Genomic DNA, 7,500 nt, shown 5'->3' with positions numbered 1-7,500 from the left:
GCGTTCTCTGACTTTTGCTAATGCTGTGTACTCATCGGCCCAAGCCCATTTCTAGAGTAGCTACACTACTTCTCATGTGTAGTCGTGGCCGAGTGGTTAAGGCGATGGACAAGAAATTCATTGGGGTCTCCCCGCGCAGGTTCAAATCCTGTCGACTACGTTAATATCTGCTGCTCTTCTAAGTAAACCGGGAATATTAAGAAGTATGTGGCTTGGTGTGGGCTTTTGGAAGTCACGGAAAGAGTAATGTGTTCAAAGTGTAGTAAATATTGAGTGCTTTTTGCACAGCTAGCTTTCCACTGCGTTTGTCACACAGGTTCAAATACTGCCGGCTACAATTTCTTTTGCTGATCTTCTTGATCCGTGGGAGTCAGAAAAAGCCTGCCAAATACGTAACTTTCAACAAGTGTGTCCCTTTGGAAATTTTCCTTAAGGCACAGATGGAATCCTTTTGATTAAATGTTTGCTGAAGTGATGGAAAGGGGTCAGAGTGTGGAAACTATCTAGTGCCTTTTGGACGACAATCTTTTCTCCAGTACAACTTTTCTAGGTATATTGCTCCCTCCTTTTAGGCTGCTTTTAACTCAGTGTGTGGTTCCATGGTGTAATGGTTAGCACTCTGGACTCTGAATCCAGCGATCCGAGTTCAAATCTCGGTGGAACCTGCATAAGCACTTTAGCCGCACAAGCGTTCTCTGACTTTTGCTAATGCTGTGTACTCATCGGCCCAAGCCCATTTCTAGAGTAGCTACACTACTTCTCATGTGTAGTCGTGGCCGAGTGGTTAAGGCGATGGACAAGAAATTCATTGAGGTCTCCCCGCGCAGGTTCAAATCCTGCTGACTACGTTAGTTTTTGCTGCTCTTCTAAGTAAACCGGGAATATTAACAAGTATGTGGCTTGGTGTGGGCTTTTGCAAGTCACGGAAAGAGTAATGTGTTCAAAGTGTAGTAAATATTGAGTGCTTTTTGCACAGCTAGCTTTCCACTGCGTTTGTCACACAGGTTCAAATACTGCCGGCTACAATTTCTTTTGCTGATCTTCTTGATCCGTGGGAGTCAGAAAAAGCCTGCCAAATACGTAACTTTCAACAAGTGTATCCCTTTGGAAATTTTCCTTAAGGCACAGATGGAATCCTTTAGATTAAATATTTGCTGAAGTGATGGAAAGGGGTCAGAGTGTGGAAACTATCTAGTGCCTTTTGGACGACAATCTTTTCTCCAGTACAACGTTTCTAGGTATATTGCTCCCTCCTTTTAGGCTGCTTTTAACTCAGTGTGTGGTTCCATGGTGTAATGGTTAGCACTCTGGACTCTGAATCCAGCGATCCGAGTTCAAATCTCGGTGGAACCTGCATAAGCACTTTAGCCGCACAAGCGTTCTCTGACTTTTGCTAATGCTGTGTACTCATCGGCCCAAGCCCATTTCTAGAGTAGCTATAATGCTTCTCATGTGTAGTCGTGGCCGAGTGGTTAAGGCGATGGACAAGAAATTCATTGAGGTCTCCCCGCGCAGGTTCAAATCCTGCCGACTACGTTAGTTTTTGCTGCTCTTCTAAGTAAACCGGGAATATTAACAAGTATGTGGCTTGGTGTGGGCTTTTGCAAGTCACGGAAAGAGTAATGTGTTCAAAGTGTAGTAAATATTGAGTGCTTTTTGCACAGCTAGCTTTCCACTGCGTTTTTCACACAGGTTCAAATACTGCCGGCTACAATTTCTTTTGCTGATCTTCTTGATCCGTGGGAGTCAGAAAAAGCCTGCCAAATACGTAACTTTCAACAAATGTGTCCCTTTGGAAATTTTCCTTAAGGCACAGATGGAATCTTTTAGATTAAATGTTTGCTGAAGTGATGGAAAGGGGTCAGAGTGTGGAAACTATCTAGTGCCTTTTGGACGACAATCTTTTCTCCAGTACAACTTTTCTAGGTATATTGCTCCCTCCTTTTAGGCTGCTTTTAACTCAGTGTGTGGTTCCATGGTGTAATGGTTAGCACTCTGGACTCTGAATCCAGCGATCCGAGTTCAAATCTCGGTGGAACCTGCATAAGCACTTTAGCCGCACAAGCGTTCTCTGACTTTTGCTAATGCTGTGTACTCATCGGCCCAAGCCCATTTCTAGAGTAGCTACACTACTTCTCATGTGTAGTCGTGGCCGAGTGGTTAAGGCGATGGACAAGAAATTCATTGAGGTCTCCCCGCGCAGGTTCAAATCCTGCTGACTACGTTAGTTTTTGCTGCTCTTCTAAGTAAACCGGGAATATTAACAAGTATGTGGCTTGGTGTGGGCTTTTGCAAGTCACGGAAAGAGTAATGTGTTCAAAGTGTAGTAAATATTGAGTGCTTTTTGCACAGCTAGCTTTCCACTGCGTTTGTCACACAGGTTCAAATACTGCCGGCTACAATTTCTTTTGCTGATCTTCTTGATCCGTGGGAGTCAGAAAAAGCCTGCCAAATACGTAACTTTCAACAAGTGTATCCCTTTGGAAATTTTCCTTAAGGCACAGATGGAATCCTTTAGATTAAATATTTGCTGAAGTGATGGAAAGGGGTCAGAGTGTGGAAACTATCTAGTGCCTTTTGGACGACAATCTTTTCTCCAGTACAACTTTTCTAGGTATATTGCTCCCTCCTTTTAGGCTGCTTTTAACTCAGTGTGTGGTTCCATGGTGTAATGGTTAGCACTCTGGACTCTGAATCCAGCGATCCAAGTTCAAATCTCGGTGAAACCTGCATAGGCATTTTAGCCGCACAAGCGTTCTCTGACTTTTGCTAATGCTGTGTACTCATCGGCCCAAGCCCATTTCTAGAGTAGCTACACTACTTCTCATGTGTAGTCGTGGCCGAGTGGTTAAGGCGATGGACAAGAAATTCATTGAGGTCTCCCCGCGCAGGTTCAAATCCTGCCGACTACGTTAGTTTTTGCTGCTCTTCTAAGTAAACCGGGAATATTAACAAGTATGTGGCTTGGTGTGGGCTTTTGCAAGTCACGGAAAGAGTAATGTGTTCAAAGTGTAGTAAATATTGAGTGCTTTTTGCACAGCTAGCTTTCCACTGCGTTTGTCACACAGGTTCAAATACTGCCGGCTACAATTTCTTTTGCTGATCTTCTTGATCCGTGGGAGTCAGAAAAAGCCTGCCAAATACGTAACTTTCAACAAGTGTATCCCTTTGGAAATTTTCCTTAAGGCACAGATGGAATCCTTTAGATTAAATATTTGCTGAAGTGATGGAAAGGGGTCAGAGTGTGGAAACTATCTAGTGCCTTTTGGACGACAATCTTTTCTCCAGTACAACTTTTCTAGGTATATTGCTCCCTCCTTTTAGGCTGCTTTTAACTCAGTGTGTGGTTCCATGGTGTAATGGTTAGCACTCTGGACTCTGAATCCAGCGATCCAAGTTCAAATCTCGGTGAAACCTGCATAGGCATTTTAGCCGCACAAGCGTTCTCTGACTTTTGCTAATGCTGTGTACTCATCGGCCCAAGCCCATTTCTAGAGTAGCTACACTACTTCTCATGTGTAGTCGTGGCCGAGTGGTTAAGGCGATGGACAAGAAATTCATTGAGGTCTCCCCGCGCAGGTTCAAATCCTGCCGACTACGTTAGTTTTTGCTGCTCTTCTAAGTAAACCGGGAATATTAACAAGTATGTGGCTTGGTGTGGGCTTTTGCAAGTCACGGAAAGAGTAATGTGTTCAAAGTGTAGTAAATATTGAGTGCTTTTTGCACAGCTAGCTTTCCACTGCGTTTTTCACACAGGTTCAAATACTGCCGGCTACAATTTCTTTTGCTGATCTTCTTGATCCGTGGGAGTCAGAAAAAGCCTGCCAAATACGTAACTTTCAACAAATGTGTCCCTTTGGAAATTTTCCTTAAGGCACAGATGGAATCTTTTAGATTAAATGTTTGCTGAAGTGATGGAAAGGGGTCAGAGTGTGGAAACTATCTAGTGCCTTTTGGACGACAATCTTTTCTCCAGTACAACTTTTCTAGGTATATTGCTCCCTCCTTTTAGGCTGCTTTTAACTCAGTGTGTGGTTCCATGGTGTAATGGTTAGCACTCTGGACTCTGAATCCAGCGATCCGAGTTCAAATCTCGGTGGAACCTGCATAAGCACTTTAGCCGCACAAGCGTTCTCTGACTTTTGCTAATGCTGTGTACTCATCGGCCCAAGCCCATTTCTAGAGTAGCTACACTACTTCTCATGTGTAGTCGTGGCCGAGTGGTTAAGGCGATGGACAAGAAATTCATTGAGGTCTCCCCGCGCAGGTTCAAATCCTGCTGACTACGTTAGTTTTTGCTGCTCTTCTAAGTAAACCGGGAATATTAACAAGTATGTGGCTTGGTGTGGGCTTTTGCAAGTCACGGAAAGAGTAATGTGTTCAAAGTGTAGTAAATATTGAGTGCTTTTTGCACAGCTAGCTTTCCACTGCGTTTGTCACACAGGTTCAAATACTGCCGGCTACAATTTCTTTTGCTGATCTTCTTGATCCGTGGGAGTCAGAAAAAGCCTGCCAAATACGTAACTTTCAACAAGTGTATCCCTTTGGAAATTTTCCTTAAGGCACAGATGGAATCCTTTAGATTAAATATTTGCTGAAGTGATGGAAAGGGGTCAGAGTGTGGAAACTATCTAGTGCCTTTTGGACGACAATCTTTTCTCCAGTACAACTTTTCTAGGTATATTGCTCCCTCCTTTTAGGCTGCTTTTAACTCAGTGTGTGGTTCCATGGTGTAATGGTTAGCACTCTGGACTCTGAATCCAGCGATCCAAGTTCAAATCTCGGTGAAACCTGCATAGGCATTTTAGCCGCACAAGCGTTCTCTGACTTTTGCTAATGCTGTGTACTCATCGGCCCAAGCCCATTTCTAGAGTAGCTACACTACTTCTCATGTGTAGTCGTGGCCGAGTGGTTAAGGCGATGGACAAGAAATTCATTGAGGTCTCCCCGCGCAGGTTCAAATCCTGCCGACTACGTTAGTTTTTGCTGCTCTTCTAAGTAAACCGGGAATATTAACAAGTATGTGGCTTGGTGTGGGCTTTTGCAAGTCACGGAAAGAGTAATGTGTTCAAAGTGTAGTAAATATTGAGTGCTTTTTGCACAGCTAGCTTTCCACTGCGTTTGTCACACAGGTTCAAATACTGCCGGCTACAATTTCTTTTGCTGATCTTCTTGATCCGTGGGAGTCAGAAAAAGCCTGCCAAATACGTAACTTTCAACAAGTGTATCCCTTTGGAAATTTTCCTTAAGGCACAGATGGAATCCTTTAGATTAAATATTTGCTGAAGTGATGGAAAGGGGTCAGAGTGTGGAAACTATCTAGTGCCTTTTGGACGACAATCTTTTCTCCAGTACAACTTTTCTAGGTATATTGCTCCCTCCTTTTAGGCTGCTTTTAACTCAGTGTGTGGTTCCATGGTGTAATGGTTAGCACTCTGGACTCTGAATCCAGCGATCCAAGTTCAAATCTCGGTGAAACCTGCATAGGCATTTTAGCCGCACAAGCGTTCTCTGACTTTTGCTAATGCTGTGTACTCATCGGCCCAAGCCCATTTCTAGAGTAGCTACACTACTTCTCATGTGTAGTCGTGGCCGAGTGGTTAAGGCGATGGACAAGAAATTCATTGAGGTCTCCCCGCGCAGGTTCAAATCCTGCTGACTACGTTAGTTTTTGCTGCTCTTCTAAGTAAACCGGGAATATTAACAAGTATGTGGCTTGGTGTGGGCTTTTGCAAGTCACGGAAAGAGTAATGTGTTCAAAGTGTAGTAAATATTGAGTGCTTTTTGCACAGCTAGCTTTCCACTGCGTTTGTCACACAGGTTCAAATACTGCCGGCTACAATTTCTTTTGCTGATCTTCTTGATCCGTGGGAGTCAGAAAAAGCCTGCCAAATACGTAACTTTCAACAAGTGTATCCCTTTGGAAATTTTCCTTAAGGCACAGATGGAATCCTTTAGATTAAATATTTGCTGAAGTGATGGAAAGGGGTCAGAGTGTGGAAACTATCTAGTGCCTTTTGGACGACAATCTTTTCTCCAGTACAACGTTTCTAGGTATATTGCTCCCTCCTTTTAGGCTGCTTTTAACTCAGTGTGTGGTTCCATGGTGTAATGGTTAGCACTCTGGACTCTGAATCCAGCGATCCGAGTTCAAATCTCGGTGGAACCTGCATAAGCACTTTAGCCGCACAAGCGTTCTCTGACTTTTGCTAATGCTGTGTACTCATCGGCCCAAGCCCATTTCTAGAGTAGCTATATTGCTTCTCATGTGTAGTCGTGGCCGAGTGGTTAAGGCGATGGACAAGAAATTCATTGAGGGCTCCCCGCGCAGGTTCAAATCCTGCCGACTACGTTAGTTTTTGCTGCTCTTCTAAGTAAACCGGGAATATTAACAAGTATGTGGCTTGGTGTGGGCTTTTGCAAGTCACGGAAAGAGTAATGTGTTCAAAGTGTAGTAAATATTGAGTGCTTTTTGCACAGCTAGCTTTCCACTGCGTTTTTCACACAGGTTCAAATACTGCCGGCTACAATTTCTTTTGCTGATCTTCTTGATCCGTGGGAGTCAGAAAAAGCCTGCCAAATACGTAACTTTCAACAAATGTGTCCCTTTGGAAATTTTCCTTAAGGCACAGATGGAATCTTTTAGATTAAATGTTTGCTGAAGTGATGGAAAGGGGTCAGAGTGTGGAAACTATCTAGTGCCTTTTGGACGACAATCTTTTCTCCAGTACAACTTTTCTAGGTATATTGCTCCCTCCTTTTAGGCTGCTTTTAACTCAGTGTGTGGTTCCATGGTGTAATGGTTAGCACTCTGGACTCTGAATCCAGCGATCCGAGTTCAAATCTCGGTGGAACCTGCATAAGCACTTTAGCCGCACAAGCGTTCTCTGACTTTTGCTAATGCTGTGTACTCATCGGCCCAAGCCCATTTCTAGAGTAGCTACACTACTTCTCATGTGTAGTCGTGGCCGAGTGGTTAAGGCGATGGACAAGAAATTCATTGAGGTCTCCCCGCGCAGGTTCAAATCCTGCCGACTACGTTAGTATTTGCTGCTCTTCTAAGTAAACCGGGAATATTAACAAGTATGTGGCTTGGTGTGGGCTTTTGCAAGTCACGGAAAGAGTAATGTGTTCAAAGTGTAGTAAATATTGAGTGCTTTTTGCACAGCTAGCTTTCCACTGCGTTTGTCACACAGGTTCAAATACTGCCGGCTACAATTTCTTTTGCTGATCTTCTTGATCCGTGGGAGTCAGAAAAAGCCTGCCAAATACGTAACTTTCAACAAGTGTATCCCTTTGGAAATTTTCCTTAAGGCACAGATGGAATCCTTTAGATTAAATATTTGCTGAAGTGATGGAAAGGGGTCAGAGTGTGGAAACTATCTAGTGCCTTTTGGACGACAATCTTTTCTCCAGTACAACTTTTCTAGGTATATTGCTCCCTCCTTTTAGGCTGCTTTTAACTCAGTGTGTGGTTCCATGGTGTAATGGTTAGCACTC

The 7,500-nt window shown here is 43.7% G+C and overlaps 6 non-coding genes across 6 annotated transcripts; all 6 read left to right on the top strand.

Annotated features, from left to right (window-relative positions):
• Positions 1-593: 593 nt before the first annotated feature.
• TRNAQ-CUG (transfer RNA glutamine (anticodon CUG)) lies at positions 594-665 on the top strand. The gene has a single exon. It is a non-coding gene; the product is annotated as a tRNA-Gln (tRNA).
• A 616-nt stretch (positions 666-1,281) lies between these two features.
• TRNAQ-CUG (transfer RNA glutamine (anticodon CUG)) lies at positions 1,282-1,353 on the top strand. Its single transcript has one exon. It is a non-coding gene; the product is annotated as a tRNA-Gln (tRNA).
• Positions 1,354-1,969: 616 nt separating this feature from the next.
• Positions 1,970-2,041, top strand: TRNAQ-CUG (transfer RNA glutamine (anticodon CUG)). Its single transcript has one exon. It is a non-coding gene; the product is annotated as a tRNA-Gln (tRNA).
• Positions 2,042-4,033: 1,992 nt separating this feature from the next.
• On the top strand, positions 4,034-4,105 carry TRNAQ-CUG (transfer RNA glutamine (anticodon CUG)). Its single transcript has one exon. It is a non-coding gene; the product is annotated as a tRNA-Gln (tRNA).
• A 1,992-nt stretch (positions 4,106-6,097) lies between these two features.
• Positions 6,098-6,169, top strand: TRNAQ-CUG (transfer RNA glutamine (anticodon CUG)). Its single transcript has one exon. It is a non-coding gene; the product is annotated as a tRNA-Gln (tRNA).
• A 616-nt stretch (positions 6,170-6,785) lies between these two features.
• TRNAQ-CUG (transfer RNA glutamine (anticodon CUG)) lies at positions 6,786-6,857 on the top strand. The gene has a single exon. It is a non-coding gene; the product is annotated as a tRNA-Gln (tRNA).
• Positions 6,858-7,500: the final 643 nt, after the last annotated feature.

Source organism: Eleutherodactylus coqui, chromosome 11 (assembly GCF_035609145.1).
Source record: "Eleutherodactylus coqui strain aEleCoq1 chromosome 11, aEleCoq1.hap1, whole genome shotgun sequence".
Taxonomy (NCBI): domain Eukaryota; kingdom Metazoa; phylum Chordata; class Amphibia; order Anura; family Eleutherodactylidae; genus Eleutherodactylus; species Eleutherodactylus coqui.
The sequence above is the reverse complement of the archived record's forward strand: the minus strand, read 5'-3'. Positions and strand labels throughout refer to the sequence as shown.